The following is a 13,995-nucleotide window of genomic DNA, read 5'->3' as shown; positions in this document are numbered from 1 at the left end:
TATATATCGCGCACGTGCGATATGTTTGTCACAAGGCGCAAAAAATAATTATAAAAGGAATGCAACACGAGGACTTCCCAGGAGGTCACCCATCCTAGTACTACTCTCGCCCAAGCACGCTTACCTTCAGAGTTCTGATGGGATCCGGTGCTTTAGTGCTGGTATGATCGCTTCCGACATGTTTCCCCGTCTTCGTCCCTTATGCTTGCCACTCCCAGGTCCGCTCCAAAGACGATTCTACATTCTCACTACCATTACAACCGTTCCCTAACAATGGATAATGTCCTATACTACTTACTCTCCCGCTCAATCACGGAGACGAGTTTTCCACGGTTTCCACCCCTCCCTCCATACCGCAGCAACACGAGTTTTTTCCACCCCTTTCAGAAAGCGCTCTTCGCGCCACAAAGCCGCCCCAAGACGCGCGAGCAATGAGCATCGAGCTTAAACATATCGCAAACGTCAAAAATAATATAACGGGATTAATATATATCGCGCACGTGCGATATGTTTGTCACAAGGCGCAAAAAATAATTATAAAAGGAATGCAACACGAGGACTTCCCAGGAGGTCACCCATCCTAGTACTACTCTCGCCCAAGCACGCTTAACTTCGGAGTTTTGATAGGATCCGGTGCTTTAGTGCTGGTATGATCGCATCCGACATGTTTCCCCGTCTTCGTCCCTTATGCTTGCCACTCCCAGGTCCGCTCCAAAGACGATTCTACATTCTCACTACCATTACAACCGTTCCCTAACAATGGATAATGTCCTATACTACTTACTCTCCCGCTCAATCACGGAGACGAGTTTTCCACGGTTTCCACCCCTCCCTCCATACCGCAGCAACACGAGTTTTTTCCACCCCTTTCAGAAAGCGCTCTTCGCGCCACAAAGCCGCCCCAAGACGCGCGAGCAATGAGCATCGAGCTTAAACATATCGCAAACGTCAAAAATAATATAACGGGATTAATATATATCGCGCACGTGCGATATGTTTCTCACAAGGCGCAAAAAATAATTATAAAAGGAATGCAACACGAGTTTTTTCCACCCCTTTCAGAAAGCGCTCTTCGCGCCACAAAGCCGCCCCAAGACGCGCGAGCAATGAGCATCGAGCTTAAACATATCGCAAACGTCAAAAATAATATAACGGGATTAATATATATCGCGCACGTGCGATATGTTTCTCACAAGGCGCAAAAAATAATTATAAAAGGAATGCAACACAAGGACTTCCCAGGAGGTCACCCATCCTAGTACTACTCTTGCCCAAGCACGCTTAACTTCGGAGTTCTGATGGGATCCGGTGCTTCAGTGCTGGTATGATCGCATCTGACATGTTTCCCCGTCTTCGTCCCTTATGCTTGCCACTCCCAGGTCCGCTCCAAAGACGATTCTACATTCTCACTACCATTACAACCGTTCCCTAACAATGGATAATGTCCTATACTACTTACTCTCCCGCTCAATCACGGAGACGAGTTTTCCACGGTTTCCACCCCTCCCTCCATACCGCAGCAACACGAGTTTTTTCCACCCCTTTCAGAAAGCGCTCTTCGCGCCACAAAGCCGCCCCAAGACGCGCGAGCAATGAGCATCGAGCTTAAACATATCACAAACGTCAAAAATAATATAACGGGATTAATATATATCGCGCACGTGCGACATGTTTGTCACAAGGCGCAAAAAATAATTATAAAAGGAATGCAACACGAGGACTTCCCAGGAGGTCACCCATCCTAGTACTACTCTCGCCCAAGCACGCTTAACTTCGGAGTTCTGATGGGATCCGGTGCTTTAGTGCTGGTATGATCGCATCCGACATGTTTCCCCGTCTTCGTCCCTTATGCTTGCCACTCCCAGGTCCGCTCCAAAGACGATTCTACATTCTCACTACCATTACAACCGTTCCCTAACAATGGATAATGTCCTATGCTACTTACTCTCCCGCTCAATCACGGAGACGAGTTTTCCACGGTTTCCACCCCTCCCTCCATACCGCAGCAACACGAGTTTTTTCCACCCCTTTCAGAAAGCGCTCTTCGCGCCACAAAGCCGCCCCAAGACGCGCGAGCAATGAGCATTGAGCTTAAACATATCGCAAACGTCAAAAATAATATAACGGGATTAATATATATCGCGCACGTGCGATATGTTTGTCACAAGGCGCAAAAAATAATTATAAAAGGAATGCAACACGAGGACTTCCCAGGAGGTCATCCATCCTAGTACTACTCTCGCCCAAGCACGCTTAACTTCGGAGTTCTGATGGGATCCGGTGCTTTAGTGCTGGTATGATCGCATCCGACATGTTTCCCCGTCTTCGTCCCTTATGCTTGCCACTCCCAGGTCCGCTCCAAAGACGATTCTACATTCTCACTACCATTACAACCGTTCCCTAACAATGGATAATGTCCTATACTACTTACTCTCCCGCTCAATCACGGAGACAAGTTTTCCACGGTTTCCACCCCTCCCTCCATACCGCAGCAACACGAGTTTTTTCCACCCCTTTCAGAAAGCGCTCTTCGCGCCACAAAGCCGCCCCAAGACGCGCGAGCAATGAGCATCGAGCTTAAACATATCGCAAACGTCAAAAATAATATAACGGGATTAATATATATCGCGCACGTGCGATATGTTTGTCACAAGGCGCAAAAAATAATTATAAAAGGAATGCAACACGAGGACTTCCCAGGAGGTCACCCATCCTAGTACTACTCTCACCCAAGCACGCTTAACTTTGGAGTTCTGATGGTATCCGGTGCTTTAGTGCTGGTATGATCGCATCCGACATGTTTCCCCGTCTTCGTCCCTTATGCTTGCCACTCCCAGGTCCGCTCCAAAGACGATTCTACATTCTCACTACCATTACAACCATTCCCTAACAATGGATAATGTCCTATACTACTTACTCTCCCGCTCAATCACGGAGACGAGTTTTCCACGGTTTCCACCCCTCCCTCCATACCGCAGCAACACGAGTTTTTTCCACCCCTTTCAGAAAGCGCTCTTCGCGCCACAAAGCCGCCCCAAGACGCGCGAGCAATGAGCATCGAGCTTAAACATATCACAAACGTCAAAAATAATATAACGGGATTAATATATATCGCGCACGTGCGATATGTTTGTCACAAGGCGCAAAAAATAATTATAAAAGGAATGCAACACGAGGACTTCCCAGGAGGTCACCCATCCTAGTACTACTCTCGCCCAAGCACGCTTAACTTCGGAGTTCTGATGGGATCCGGTGCTTTAGTGCTGGTATGATCGCATCCGACATGTTTCCCTGTCTTCGTCCCTTATGCTTGCCACTCCCAGGTCCGCTCCAAAGACGATTCTACATTCTCACTACCATTACAACCGTTCCCTAACAATGGATAATGTCCTATACTACTTACTCTCCCGCTCAATCACAGAGACGAGTTTTCCACGGTTTCCACCCCTCCCTCCATACCGCAGCAACACGAGTTTTTTCCACCCCTTTCAGAAAGCGCTCTTCGCGCCACAAAGCCGCCCCAAGACGCGCGAGCAATGAGCATCGAGCTTAGACATATCGCAAACGTCAAAAATAATATAACGGGATTAATATATATCGCGCACGTGCGATATGTTTGTCACAAGGCACAAAAAATAATTATAAAAGGAATGCAACACAAGGACTTCCCAGGAGGTCACCCATCCTAGTACTACTCTCGCCCAAGCATGCTTAACTTCGGAGTTCTGATGGGATCCGGTGCTTTAGTGCTGGTATGATCGCATCCGACATGTTTCCCCGTCTTCGTCCCTTATGCTTGCCACTCCCAGGTCCGCTCCAAAGACCATTCTACATTCTCACTACCATTACAACCGTTCCCTAACAATGGATAATGTCCTATACTACTTACTCTCCCGCTCAATCACGGAGACGAGTTTTCCACGGTTTCCACCCCTCCCTCCATACCGCAGCAACACGAGTTTTTTCCACCCCTTTCAGAAAGCGCTCTTCGCACCACAAAGCCGCCCCAAGACGCGCGAGCAATGAGCATCGAGCTTAAACATATCGCAAACGTCAAAAATAATATTACGGGATTAATATATATCGCGCACGTGCGATATGTTTGTCACAAGGCGCAAAAAATAATTATAAAAGGAATGCAACACGAGGACTTCCCAGGAGGTCACCCATCCTAGTACTACTCTCGCCCAAGCACGCTTAACTTCGGAGTTCTGATGGGATCCGGTGCTTTAGTGCTGGTATGATCGCATCCGACATGTTTCCCCGTCTTCGTCCCTTATGCTTGCCACTCCCAGGTCCGCTCCAAAGACGATTCTACATTCTCACTACCATTACAACCGTTCCCTAACAATGGATAATGTCCTATACTACTTACTCTCCCGCTCAATCACGGAGACGAGTTTTCCACGGTTTCCACCCCTCCCTCCATACCGCAGCAACACGAGTTTTTTCCACCCCTTTCAGAAAGCGCTCTTCGCGCCACAAAGCCGCCCCAAGACGCGCGAGCAATGAGCATCGAGCTTAAACATATCGCAAACGTCAAAAATAATATAACGAGATTAATATATATCGCGCACGTGCGATATGTTTGTCACAAGGCGCAAAAAATAATTATAAAAGGAATGCAACACGAGGACTTTCCAGGAGGTCACCCATCCTAGTACTACTCTCGCCCAAGCACGCTTAACTTCGGAGTTCTGATGGGATCCGGTGCTTTAGTGCTGGTATGATCGCATCCGACATGTTTTCCCGTCTTCGTCCCTTATGCTTGCCACTCCCAGGTCCGCTCCAAAGACGATTCTACATTCTCACTACCATTACAACCGTTCCCTAATAATGGATAATGTCCTATACTACTTACTCTCCCGCTCAATCACGGAGACGAGTTTTCCACGGTTTCCACCCCTCCCTCCATACCGCAGCAACACGAGTTTTTTCCACCCCTTTCAGAAAGCGCTCTTCGCGCCACAAAGCCGCCCCAAGACGCGCGAGCAATGAGCATCGAGCTTAAACATATCGCAAACGTCAAAAATAATATAACGGGATTAATATATATCGCGCACGTGCGATATGTTTGTCATCAGGCGCAAAAAATAATTATAAAAGGAATGCAACACGAGGACTTCCCAAGAGGTCACCCATCCTAGTACTACTCTCGCCCAAGCACGCTTAACTTCGGAGTTCTGATGGGATCCGGTGCTTTAGTGCTGGTATGATCTCATCCGACATGTTTCCCCGTCTTCGTCCCTTATGCTTGCCACTCCCAGGTCCGCTCCAAAGACGACTCTACATTCTCACTACCATTACAACCATTCCCTAACAATGGATAATGTCCTATACTACTTACTCTCCCGCTCAATCACGGAGACGAGTTTTCCACGGTTTCCACCCCTCCCTCCATACCGCAGCAACACGAGTTTTTTCCACCCCTTTCAGAAAGCGCTCTTCGCGCCACAAAGCCGCCCCAAGACGCGCGAGCAATGAGCATCGAGCTTAAACATATCGCAAACGTCAAAAATAATATAACAGGATTAATATATATCGCGCACGTGCGATATGTTTGTCACAAGGCGCAAAAAATAATTATAAAAGGAATGCAACACGAGGAGTTCCTAGGAGGTCACCCATCCTAGTACTACTCTCGCCCAAGCACGCTTAACTTCGGAGTTCTGATGGGATCCGGTGCTTTAGTGCTGGTATGATCGCATCCGACATGTTTCCCCGTCTTCGTCCCTTATGCTTGCCACTCCCAGGTCCGCTCCAAAGACGATTCTACATTCTCACTACCATTACAACCGTTCCCTAACAATGGATAATGTCCTATACTACTTACTCTCCCGCTCAATCACGGAGACGAGTTTTCCACGGTTTCCACCCCTCCCTCCATACTGGAGCAACACGAGTTTTTTCCACCCCTTTCAGAAAGCGCTCTTCGCGCCACAAAGCCGCCCCAAGACGCGCGAGCAATGAGCATCGAGCTTAAACATATCGCAAACGTCAAAAATAATATAACGGGATTAATATATATCGCGCACGTGCGATATGTTTGTCACAAGGCGCAAAAAATAATTATAAAAGGAATGCAACATGAGGACTTCCCAGGAGGTCACCCATCCTAGTACTACTCTCGCCCAAGCACGCTTAACTTCGGAGTTCTGATGGGATCCGGTGCTTTAGTGCTGGTATGATCGCATCCGACATGTTTCCCCGTCTTCGTCCCTTATGCTTGCCACTCCCAGGTCCGCTCCAAAGACGATTCTACATTCTCACTACCATTATAACCGTTCCCTAACAATGGATAATGTCCTATACTACTTACTCTCCCGCTCAATCACGGAGACGAGTTTTCCACGGTTTCCACCCCTCCCTCCATACCGCAGCAACATGAGTTTTTTCCACCCCTTTCAGAAAGCGCTCTTCGCGCCACAAAGCCGCCCCAAGACGCGCGAGCAATGAGCATCGAGCTTAAACATATCACAAACGTCAAAAATAATATAACGGGATTAATATATATCGCGCACGTGCGATATGTTTGTCACAAGGCGCAAAAAATAATTATAAAAGGAATGCAACACAAGGACTTCCCAGGAGGTCACCCATCCTAGTACTACTCTCGCCCAAGCACGCTTAACTTCGGAGTTCTGATGGGATCCGGTGCTTTAGTGCTGGTATGATCGCATCCGACATGTTTCCCCGTCTTCGTCCCTTATGCTTGCCACTCCCAGGTCCGCTCCAAAGACGATTCTACATTCTCACTACCATTACAACCGTTCCCTAACAATGGATAATGTCCTATACTACTTACTCTCCCGCTCAATCACGGAGACGAGTTTTCCACGGTTTCCACCCCTCCCTCCATACCGCAGCAACACGAGTTTTTTCCACCCCTTTCAGAAAGCGCTCTTCGCGCCACAAAGCCGCCCCAAGACGCGCGAGCAATGAGCATCGAGCTTAAACATATCACAAACGTCAAAAATAATATAACGGGATTAATATATATCGCGCACGTGCGATATGTTTGTCACAAGGCGCAAAAAATAATTATAAAAGGAATGCAACACGAGGACTTCCCAGGAGGTCATCCATCCTAGTACTACTCTCGCCCAAGCACGCTTAACTTCGGAGTTCTGATGGGATCCGGTGCTTTAGTGCTGGTATGATCGCATCCGACATGTTTCCCCGTCTTCGTCCCTTATGCTTGCCACTCCCAGGTCCGCTCCAAAGACGATTCTACATTCTCACTACCATTACAACCGTTCCCTAACAATGGATAATGTCCTATACTACTTACTCTCCCGCTCAATCACGGAGACGAGTTTTCCACGGTTTCCACCCCTCCCTCCATACCGCAGCAACACGAGTTTTTTCCACCCCTTTCAAAAAGCGCTCTTCGCGCCACAAAGCCGCCCCAAGACGCGCGAGCAATGAGCATCGAGCTTAAACATATCGCAAACGTCAAAAATAATATAACGGGATTAATATATATCGCGCACGTGCGATATGTTTGTCACGAGGCGACAAAATAATTATAAAAGGAATGCAACACGAGGACTTCCCAGGAGGTCACCCATCCTAGTACTACTCTCGCCCAAGCACGCTTAACTTCGGAGTTCTGATGGGATCCGGTGCTTTAGTGCTGGTATGATCGCATCCGACATGTTTCCCCGTCTTCGTCCCTTATGCTTGCCACTCCCAGGTCCGCTCCAAAGACGATTCTACATTCTCACTACCATTACAACCGTTCCCTAACAATGGATAGTGTCCTATACTACTTACTCTCCCGCTCAATCACGGAGACGAGTTTTCCACGGTTTCCACCCCTCCCTCCATACCGCAGCAACACGAGTTTTTTCCACCCCTTTCAGAAAGCGCTCTTCGCGCCACAAAGCCGCCCCAAGACGCGCGAGCAATGAGCATCGAGCTTAAACATATCGCAAACGTCAAAAATAATATAACGGGATTAATATATATCGCGCACGTGCGATATGTTTGTCACGAGGTGCAAAAAATAATTATAAAAGGAATGCAACACGAGGACTTCCCAGGAGGTCACCCATCCTAGTACTACTCTCGCCCAAGCACGCTTAACTTCGGAGTTCTGATGGGATCCGGTGCTTTAGTGCTGGTATGATCGCATCCGACAAGTTTCCCCGTGTTCGTCCCTTATGCTTGCCACTCCCAGGTCCGCTCCAAAGACGATTCTACATTGTCACTACCATTACAACCGTTCCCTAACAATGGATAATGTCCTATACTACTTACTCTCCCGCTCAATCACGGAGACGAGTTTTCCACGGTTTCCACCCCTCCCTCCATACCGCAGCAACACGAGTTTTTTCCACCCCTTTCAGAAAGCGCTCTTCGCGCCACAAAGCCGCCCCAAGACGCGCGAGAAATGAGCATCGAGCTTAAACATATCGCAAACGTCAAAAATAATATAACGGGATTAATATATATCGCGCACGTGCGATATGTTTGTCACAAGGCGCAAAAAATAATTATAAAAGGAATGCAACACGAGGACTTCCCAGGAGGTCACCCATCCTAGTACTACTCTCGCCCAAGCACGCTTAACTTCGGAGTTCTGATGGGATCCGGTGCTTTAGTGCTGGTATGATCGCATCCGACATGTTTCCCCGTCTTCGTCCCTTATGCTTGCCACTCCCAGGTCCGCTCCAAAGACGATTCTACATTCTCACTACCATTACAACCGTTCCCTAACAATGGATAATGTCCTATACTACTTACTCTCCCGCTCAATCACGGAGACGAGTTTTCCACGGTTTCCACCCCTCCCTCCATACCGCAGCAACACGAGTTTTTTCCACCCCTTTCAGAAAGCGCTCTTCGCGCCACAAAGCCGCCCCAAACCGCGCGAGCAATGAGCATCGAGCTTAAACATATCGCAAACGTCAAAAATAATATAACGGGATTAATATATATCGCGCACGTGCGATATGTTTGTCACAAGGCGCAAAAAATAATTATAAAAGGAATGCAACACGAGGACTTCCTAGGAGGTCACCCATCCTAGTACTACTCTCGCCCAAGCACGCTTAACTTCGGAGTTCTGATGGGATCCGGTGCTTTAGTGCTGGTATGATCGCATCCGGCATGTTTCCCCGTCTTCGTCCCTTATGCTTGCCACTCCCAGGTCCGCTCCAAAGACGATTCTACATTCTCACTACCATTACAACCGTTCCCTAACAATGGATAATGTCCTATACTACTTACTCTCCCGCTCAATCACGGAGACGAGTTTTCCACGGATTCCACCCCTCCCTCCATACCGCAGCAACACGAGTTTTTTCCACCCCTTTCAGAAAGCGCTCTTCGCGCCACAAAGCCGCCCCAAGACGCGCGAGCAATGAGCATCGAGCTTAAACATATCGCAAACGTCAAAAATAATATAACGGGATTAATATATATCGCGCACGTGCGATATGTTTGTCACAAGGCGCAAAAAATAATTATAAAAGGAATGCAACACGAGGACTTCCCAGGAGGTCACCCATCATAGTACTACTCTCGCCCAAGCACGCTTAACTTCGGAGTTTTGATAGGACCCGGTGCTTTAGTGCTGGTATGATCGCATCCGACATGTTTCCCCGTCTTCGTCCCTTATGCTTGCCACTCCCAGGTCCGCTCCAAAGACGATTCTACATTCTCACTACCATTACAACCGTTCCCTAACAATGGATAATGTCCTATACTACTTACTCTCCCGCTCAATCACGGAGACGAGTTTTCCACGGTTTCCACCCCTCCCTCCATACCGCAGCAACACGAGTTTTTTCCACCCCTTTCAGAAAGCGCTCTTCGCGCCACAAAGCCGCCCCAAGACGCGCGAGCAATGAGCATCGAGCTTAAACATATCGCAAACGTCAAAAATAATATAACGGGATTAATATATATCGCGCACGTGCGATATGTTTGTCACAAGGCGCAAAAAGTAATTATAAAAGGAATGCAACACGAGGACTTCCCAGGAGGTCACCCATCCTAGTACTACTCTCGCCCAAGCACGCTTAACTTCGGAGTTCTGATGGGATCCGGTGCTTTAGTGCTGGTATGATCGCATCCGACATGTTTCCCCGTCTTCGTCCCTTATGCTTGCCACTCCCAGGTCCGCTCCAAAGACGATTCTACATTCTCACTACCATTACAACCGTTCCCTAACAATGGATAATGTCCTATACTACTTACTCTCCCGCTCAATCACGGAGACAAGTTTTCCACGGTTTCCACCCCTCCCTCCATACCGCAGCAACACGAGTTTTTTCCACCCCTTTCAGAAAGCGCTCTTCGCGCCACAAAGCCGCCCCAAGACGCGCGAGCAATGAGCATCGAGCTTAAACATATCGCAAACGTCAAAAATAATATAACGGGATTAATATATATCGCGCACGTGCGATATGTTTGTCACAAGGCGCAAAAAATAATTATAAAAGGAATGCAACACGAGGACTTCCTAGGAGGTCACCCATCCTAGTACTACTCTCGCCCAAGCACGCTTAACTTCGGAGTTCTGATGGGATCCGGTGCTTTAGTGCTGGTATGATCGCATCCGGCATGTTTCCCCGTCTTCGTCCCTTATGCTTGCCACTCCCAGGTCCGCTCCAAAGACGATTCTACATTCTCACTACCATTACAACCGTTCCCTAACAATGGATAATGTCCTATACTACTTACTCTCCCGCTCAATCACGGAGACGAGTTTTCCACGGATTCCACCCCTCCCTCCATACCGCAGCAACACGAGTTTTTTCCACCCCTTTCAGAAAGCGCTCTTCGCGCCACAAAGCCGCCCCAAGACGCGCGAGCAATGAGCATCGAGCTTAAACATATCGCAAACGTCAAAAATAATATAACGGGATTAATATATATCGCGCACGTGCGATATGTTTGTCACAAGGCGCAAAAAATAATTATAAAAGGAATGCAACACGAGGACTTCCCAAGAGGTCACCCATCCTAGTACTACTCTCGCCCAAGCACGCTTAACTTCGGAGTTCTGATGGGATCCGGTGCTTTAGTGCTGGTATGATCGCATCCGGCATGTTTCCCCGTCTTCGTCCCTTATGCTTGCCACTCTCAGGTCCGCTCCAAAGACGATTCTACATTCTCACTACCATTACAACCGTTCCCTAACAATGGATAATGTCCTATACTACTTACTCTCCCGCTCAATCACGGAGACGAGTTTTCCACGGTTTCCACCCCTCCCTCCATACCGCAGCAACACGGGTTTTTCCCACCCCTTTCAGAAAGCGCTCTTCGCGCCACAAAGCCGCCCCAAGACGCGCGAGCAATGAGCATCGAGCTTAAACATATCGCAAACGTCAAAAATAATATAACGGGATTAATATATATCGCGCACGTGCGATATGTTTGTCACAAGGCACAAAAAATAATTATAAAAGGAATGCAACACGAGGACTTCCCAGGAGGTCACCCATCCTAGTACTACTCTCGCCCAAGCACGCTTAACTTCGGAGTTCTGATGGGATCCGGTGCTTTAGTGCTGGTATGATCGCATCCGGCATGTTTCCCCGTCTTCGTCCCTTATGCTTGCCACTCCCAGGTCCGCTCCAAAGACGATTCTACATTCTCACTACCATTACAACCGTTCCCTAACAATGGATAATGTCCTATACTACTTACTCTCCCGCTCAATCACGGAGACGAGTTTTCCACGGTTTCCACCCCTCCCTCCATACCGCAGCAACACGAGTTTTTTCCACCCCTTTCAGAAAGCGCTCTTCGCGCCACAAAGCCGCCCCAAGACGCGCGAGCAATGAGCATCGAGCTTAAACATATCGCAAACGTCAAAAATAATATAACGGGATTAATATATATCGCGCACGTGCGATATGTTTGTCACAAGGCGCAAAAAATAATTATAAAAGGAATGCAACACGAGGACTTCCCAGGAGGTCACCCATCCTAGTACTACCCTCGCCCAAGCACGCTTAACTTCGGAGTTCTGATGGGATCCGGTGCTTTAGTGCTGGTATGATCGCATCCGCCATGTTTCCCCGTCTTCGTCCCTTATGCTTGCCACTCCCAGGTCCGCTCCAATGACGATTCTACATTCTCACTACCATTACAACCGTTCCCTAACAATGAATAATGTCCTATACTACTTACTCTCCCGCTCAATCACGGAGACGAGTTTTCCACGGTTTCCACCCCTCCCTCCATACCGCAGCAACACGAGTTTTTTCCACCCCTTTCAGAAAGCGCTCTTCGCGCCACAAAGCCGCCCCAAGACGCGCGAGCAATGAGCATCGAGCTTAAACATATCGCAAACGTCAAAAATAATATAACGGGATTAATATATATCGCGCACGTGCGATATGTTTGTCACAAGGCGCAAAAAATAATTATAAAAGGAATGCAACACGAGGACTTCCCAGGAGGTCACCCATCCTAGTACTACTCTCGCCCAAGCACGCTTAACTTCGGAGTTCTGATGGGATTCGGTGCTTTAGTGCTGGTATGATCGCATCCGACATGTTTCCCCGTCTTCGTCCCTTATGCTTGCCACTCCTAGGTCCGCTCCAAAGACGATTCTACATTCTCACTACCATTACAACCGCTCCCTAACAATGGATAATGTCCTATACTACTTACTCTCCCGCTCAATCACGGAGACGAGTTTTCCACGGTTTCCACCCCTCCCTCCATACCGCAGCAACACGAGTTTTTTCCACCCCTTTCAGAAAGCGCTCTTCGCGCCCCAAGACGCGCGAGCAATGAGCATCGAGCTTAAACATATCGCAAACGTTAAAAATAATATAACGGGATTAATATATATCGCGCACGTGCGATATGTTTGTCACAAGGCGCAAAAAATAATTATAAAAGGAATGCAACACGAGGACTTCCCAGGAGGTCACCCATCCTAGTACTACTCTCGCCCAAGCACGCTTAACTTCGGAGTTCTGATGGGATCCGTGCTTTAGTGCTGGTATGATCGCATCCGACATGTTTCCCCGTCTTCGTCCCTTATGCTTGCCACTCCCAGGTCTGCTCCAAAGACGATTCTACATTCTCACTACCATTACAACCGTTCCCTAACAATGGATAATGTCCTATACTACTTACTCTCCCGCTCAATCACGGAGACGAGTTTTCCACGGTTTCCACCCCTCCCTCCATACCGCAGCAACACGAGTTTTTTCCACCCCTTTCAGAAAGCGCTCTTCGCGCCACAAAGCCGGCCCAAGACGCGCGAGCAATGAGCATCGAGCTTAAACATATCGCAAACGTCAAAAATAATATAACGGGATTAATATATATCGCGCACGTGCGATATGTTTGTCACAAGGCGCAAAAAATAATTATAAAAGGAATGCAACACGAGGACTTCCCAGGAGGTCACCCATCCTAGTACTACTCTCGCCCAAGCACGCTTAACTTCGGAGTTCTGATGGGATCCTGTGCTTTAGTGCTGGTATGATCGCATCCGACATGTTTCCCCGTCTTCGTCCCTTATGCTTGCCACTCCCAGGTCCGCTCCAAAGACGATTCTACATTCTCACTACCATTACAACCGTTCCCTAACAATGGATAATGTCCTATACTACTTACTCTCCCGCTCAATCACGGAGACGAGTTTTCCATGGTTTCCACCCCTCCCTCCATACCGCAGCAACACGAGTTTTTTCCACCCCTTTCAGAAAGCGCTCTTCGCGCCACAAAGCCGCCCCAAGACGCGCGAGCAATGAGCATCGAGCTTAAACATATCGCAAACGTCAAAAATAATATAACGGGTGTCAGGACCCCGACTCGATGTCACATCGATCTAGCCGGTAACACCTCATATCACTTTGCGGCCTCACGCACGGTATCCCCACGGGTGTCGCCTTACCTCTGCCGGGACCGTTTGCGCCTTTTGGCTCACGTATATGATGGTGTCGCTAGCATCCATATGATAAAGAGCCCGGGCTGACATGACTAGTCGTAAACCCAAAGTGGCACAGACTTACA

At 48.3% G+C, this 13,995-nt stretch overlaps 28 non-coding genes across 28 annotated transcripts; all 28 read right to left on the bottom strand.

Annotated features, from left to right (window-relative positions):
• Positions 1 to 56: 56 nt before the first annotated feature.
• Positions 57 to 175, bottom strand: LOC119348247. The gene has a single exon (XR_005168824.1). It is a non-coding gene; the product is annotated as a 5S ribosomal RNA (ribosomal RNA).
• A 367-nt stretch (positions 176 to 542) lies between these two features.
• Positions 543 to 661, bottom strand: LOC119348250. Its single transcript, XR_005168827.1, has one exon. It is a non-coding gene; the product is annotated as a 5S ribosomal RNA (ribosomal RNA).
• A 556-nt stretch (positions 662 to 1,217) lies between these two features.
• On the bottom strand, positions 1,218 to 1,336 carry LOC119348215. The gene has a single exon (XR_005168793.1). It is a non-coding gene; the product is annotated as a 5S ribosomal RNA (ribosomal RNA).
• Positions 1,337 to 1,703: 367 nt separating this feature from the next.
• Positions 1,704 to 1,822, bottom strand: LOC119348264. The gene has a single exon (XR_005168837.1). It is a non-coding gene; the product is annotated as a 5S ribosomal RNA (ribosomal RNA).
• Positions 1,823 to 2,189: 367 nt separating this feature from the next.
• LOC119348210 lies at positions 2,190 to 2,308 on the bottom strand. Its single transcript, XR_005168789.1, has one exon. It is a non-coding gene; the product is annotated as a 5S ribosomal RNA (ribosomal RNA).
• A 367-nt stretch (positions 2,309 to 2,675) lies between these two features.
• Positions 2,676 to 2,794, bottom strand: LOC119348259. The gene has a single exon (XR_005168835.1). It is a non-coding gene; the product is annotated as a 5S ribosomal RNA (ribosomal RNA).
• Positions 2,795 to 3,161: 367 nt separating this feature from the next.
• LOC119348256 lies at positions 3,162 to 3,280 on the bottom strand. Its single transcript, XR_005168832.1, has one exon. It is a non-coding gene; the product is annotated as a 5S ribosomal RNA (ribosomal RNA).
• Positions 3,281 to 3,647: 367 nt separating this feature from the next.
• LOC119348232 lies at positions 3,648 to 3,766 on the bottom strand. Its single transcript, XR_005168809.1, has one exon. It is a non-coding gene; the product is annotated as a 5S ribosomal RNA (ribosomal RNA).
• Positions 3,767 to 4,133: 367 nt separating this feature from the next.
• LOC119348244 lies at positions 4,134 to 4,252 on the bottom strand. Its single transcript, XR_005168821.1, has one exon. It is a non-coding gene; the product is annotated as a 5S ribosomal RNA (ribosomal RNA).
• A 367-nt stretch (positions 4,253 to 4,619) lies between these two features.
• Positions 4,620 to 4,738, bottom strand: LOC119348216. Its single transcript, XR_005168794.1, has one exon. It is a non-coding gene; the product is annotated as a 5S ribosomal RNA (ribosomal RNA).
• A 367-nt stretch (positions 4,739 to 5,105) lies between these two features.
• On the bottom strand, positions 5,106 to 5,224 carry LOC119348238. The gene has a single exon (XR_005168815.1). It is a non-coding gene; the product is annotated as a 5S ribosomal RNA (ribosomal RNA).
• Positions 5,225 to 5,591: 367 nt separating this feature from the next.
• On the bottom strand, positions 5,592 to 5,710 carry LOC119348214. Its single transcript, XR_005168792.1, has one exon. It is a non-coding gene; the product is annotated as a 5S ribosomal RNA (ribosomal RNA).
• A 367-nt stretch (positions 5,711 to 6,077) lies between these two features.
• LOC119348228 lies at positions 6,078 to 6,196 on the bottom strand. Its single transcript, XR_005168805.1, has one exon. It is a non-coding gene; the product is annotated as a 5S ribosomal RNA (ribosomal RNA).
• A 367-nt stretch (positions 6,197 to 6,563) lies between these two features.
• LOC119348309 lies at positions 6,564 to 6,682 on the bottom strand. Its single transcript, XR_005168880.1, has one exon. It is a non-coding gene; the product is annotated as a 5S ribosomal RNA (ribosomal RNA).
• Positions 6,683 to 7,049: 367 nt separating this feature from the next.
• LOC119348208 lies at positions 7,050 to 7,168 on the bottom strand. The gene has a single exon (XR_005168787.1). It is a non-coding gene; the product is annotated as a 5S ribosomal RNA (ribosomal RNA).
• A 366-nt stretch (positions 7,169 to 7,534) lies between these two features.
• LOC119348233 lies at positions 7,535 to 7,653 on the bottom strand. The gene has a single exon (XR_005168810.1). It is a non-coding gene; the product is annotated as a 5S ribosomal RNA (ribosomal RNA).
• Positions 7,654 to 8,020: 367 nt separating this feature from the next.
• Positions 8,021 to 8,139, bottom strand: LOC119348221. The gene has a single exon (XR_005168799.1). It is a non-coding gene; the product is annotated as a 5S ribosomal RNA (ribosomal RNA).
• Positions 8,140 to 8,506: 367 nt separating this feature from the next.
• Positions 8,507 to 8,625, bottom strand: LOC119348209. The gene has a single exon (XR_005168788.1). It is a non-coding gene; the product is annotated as a 5S ribosomal RNA (ribosomal RNA).
• Positions 8,626 to 8,992: 367 nt separating this feature from the next.
• LOC119348206 lies at positions 8,993 to 9,111 on the bottom strand. Its single transcript, XR_005168785.1, has one exon. It is a non-coding gene; the product is annotated as a 5S ribosomal RNA (ribosomal RNA).
• A 367-nt stretch (positions 9,112 to 9,478) lies between these two features.
• LOC119348258 lies at positions 9,479 to 9,597 on the bottom strand. The gene has a single exon (XR_005168834.1). It is a non-coding gene; the product is annotated as a 5S ribosomal RNA (ribosomal RNA).
• A 367-nt stretch (positions 9,598 to 9,964) lies between these two features.
• Positions 9,965 to 10,083, bottom strand: LOC119348304. Its single transcript, XR_005168875.1, has one exon. It is a non-coding gene; the product is annotated as a 5S ribosomal RNA (ribosomal RNA).
• A 367-nt stretch (positions 10,084 to 10,450) lies between these two features.
• Positions 10,451 to 10,569, bottom strand: LOC119348205. Its single transcript, XR_005168784.1, has one exon. It is a non-coding gene; the product is annotated as a 5S ribosomal RNA (ribosomal RNA).
• Positions 10,570 to 10,936: 367 nt separating this feature from the next.
• Positions 10,937 to 11,055, bottom strand: LOC119348303. Its single transcript, XR_005168874.1, has one exon. It is a non-coding gene; the product is annotated as a 5S ribosomal RNA (ribosomal RNA).
• Positions 11,056 to 11,422: 367 nt separating this feature from the next.
• On the bottom strand, positions 11,423 to 11,541 carry LOC119348292. Its single transcript, XR_005168864.1, has one exon. It is a non-coding gene; the product is annotated as a 5S ribosomal RNA (ribosomal RNA).
• Positions 11,542 to 11,908: 367 nt separating this feature from the next.
• LOC119348203 lies at positions 11,909 to 12,027 on the bottom strand. Its single transcript, XR_005168782.1, has one exon. It is a non-coding gene; the product is annotated as a 5S ribosomal RNA (ribosomal RNA).
• Positions 12,028 to 12,394: 367 nt separating this feature from the next.
• LOC119348231 lies at positions 12,395 to 12,513 on the bottom strand. Its single transcript, XR_005168808.1, has one exon. It is a non-coding gene; the product is annotated as a 5S ribosomal RNA (ribosomal RNA).
• A 356-nt stretch (positions 12,514 to 12,869) lies between these two features.
• Positions 12,870 to 12,987, bottom strand: LOC119348242. The gene has a single exon (XR_005168819.1). It is a non-coding gene; the product is annotated as a 5S ribosomal RNA (ribosomal RNA).
• A 367-nt stretch (positions 12,988 to 13,354) lies between these two features.
• On the bottom strand, positions 13,355 to 13,473 carry LOC119348222. Its single transcript, XR_005168800.1, has one exon. It is a non-coding gene; the product is annotated as a 5S ribosomal RNA (ribosomal RNA).
• Positions 13,474 to 13,995: the final 522 nt, after the last annotated feature.

This window comes from Triticum dicoccoides, unplaced genomic scaffold (genome assembly GCF_002162155.2).
Source record: "Triticum dicoccoides isolate Atlit2015 ecotype Zavitan unplaced genomic scaffold, WEW_v2.0 scaffold88180, whole genome shotgun sequence".
In the NCBI taxonomy this organism is placed as follows: domain Eukaryota; kingdom Viridiplantae; phylum Streptophyta; class Magnoliopsida; order Poales; family Poaceae; genus Triticum; species Triticum dicoccoides.
This window is presented reverse-complemented; position numbering and strand designations above follow the sequence as displayed.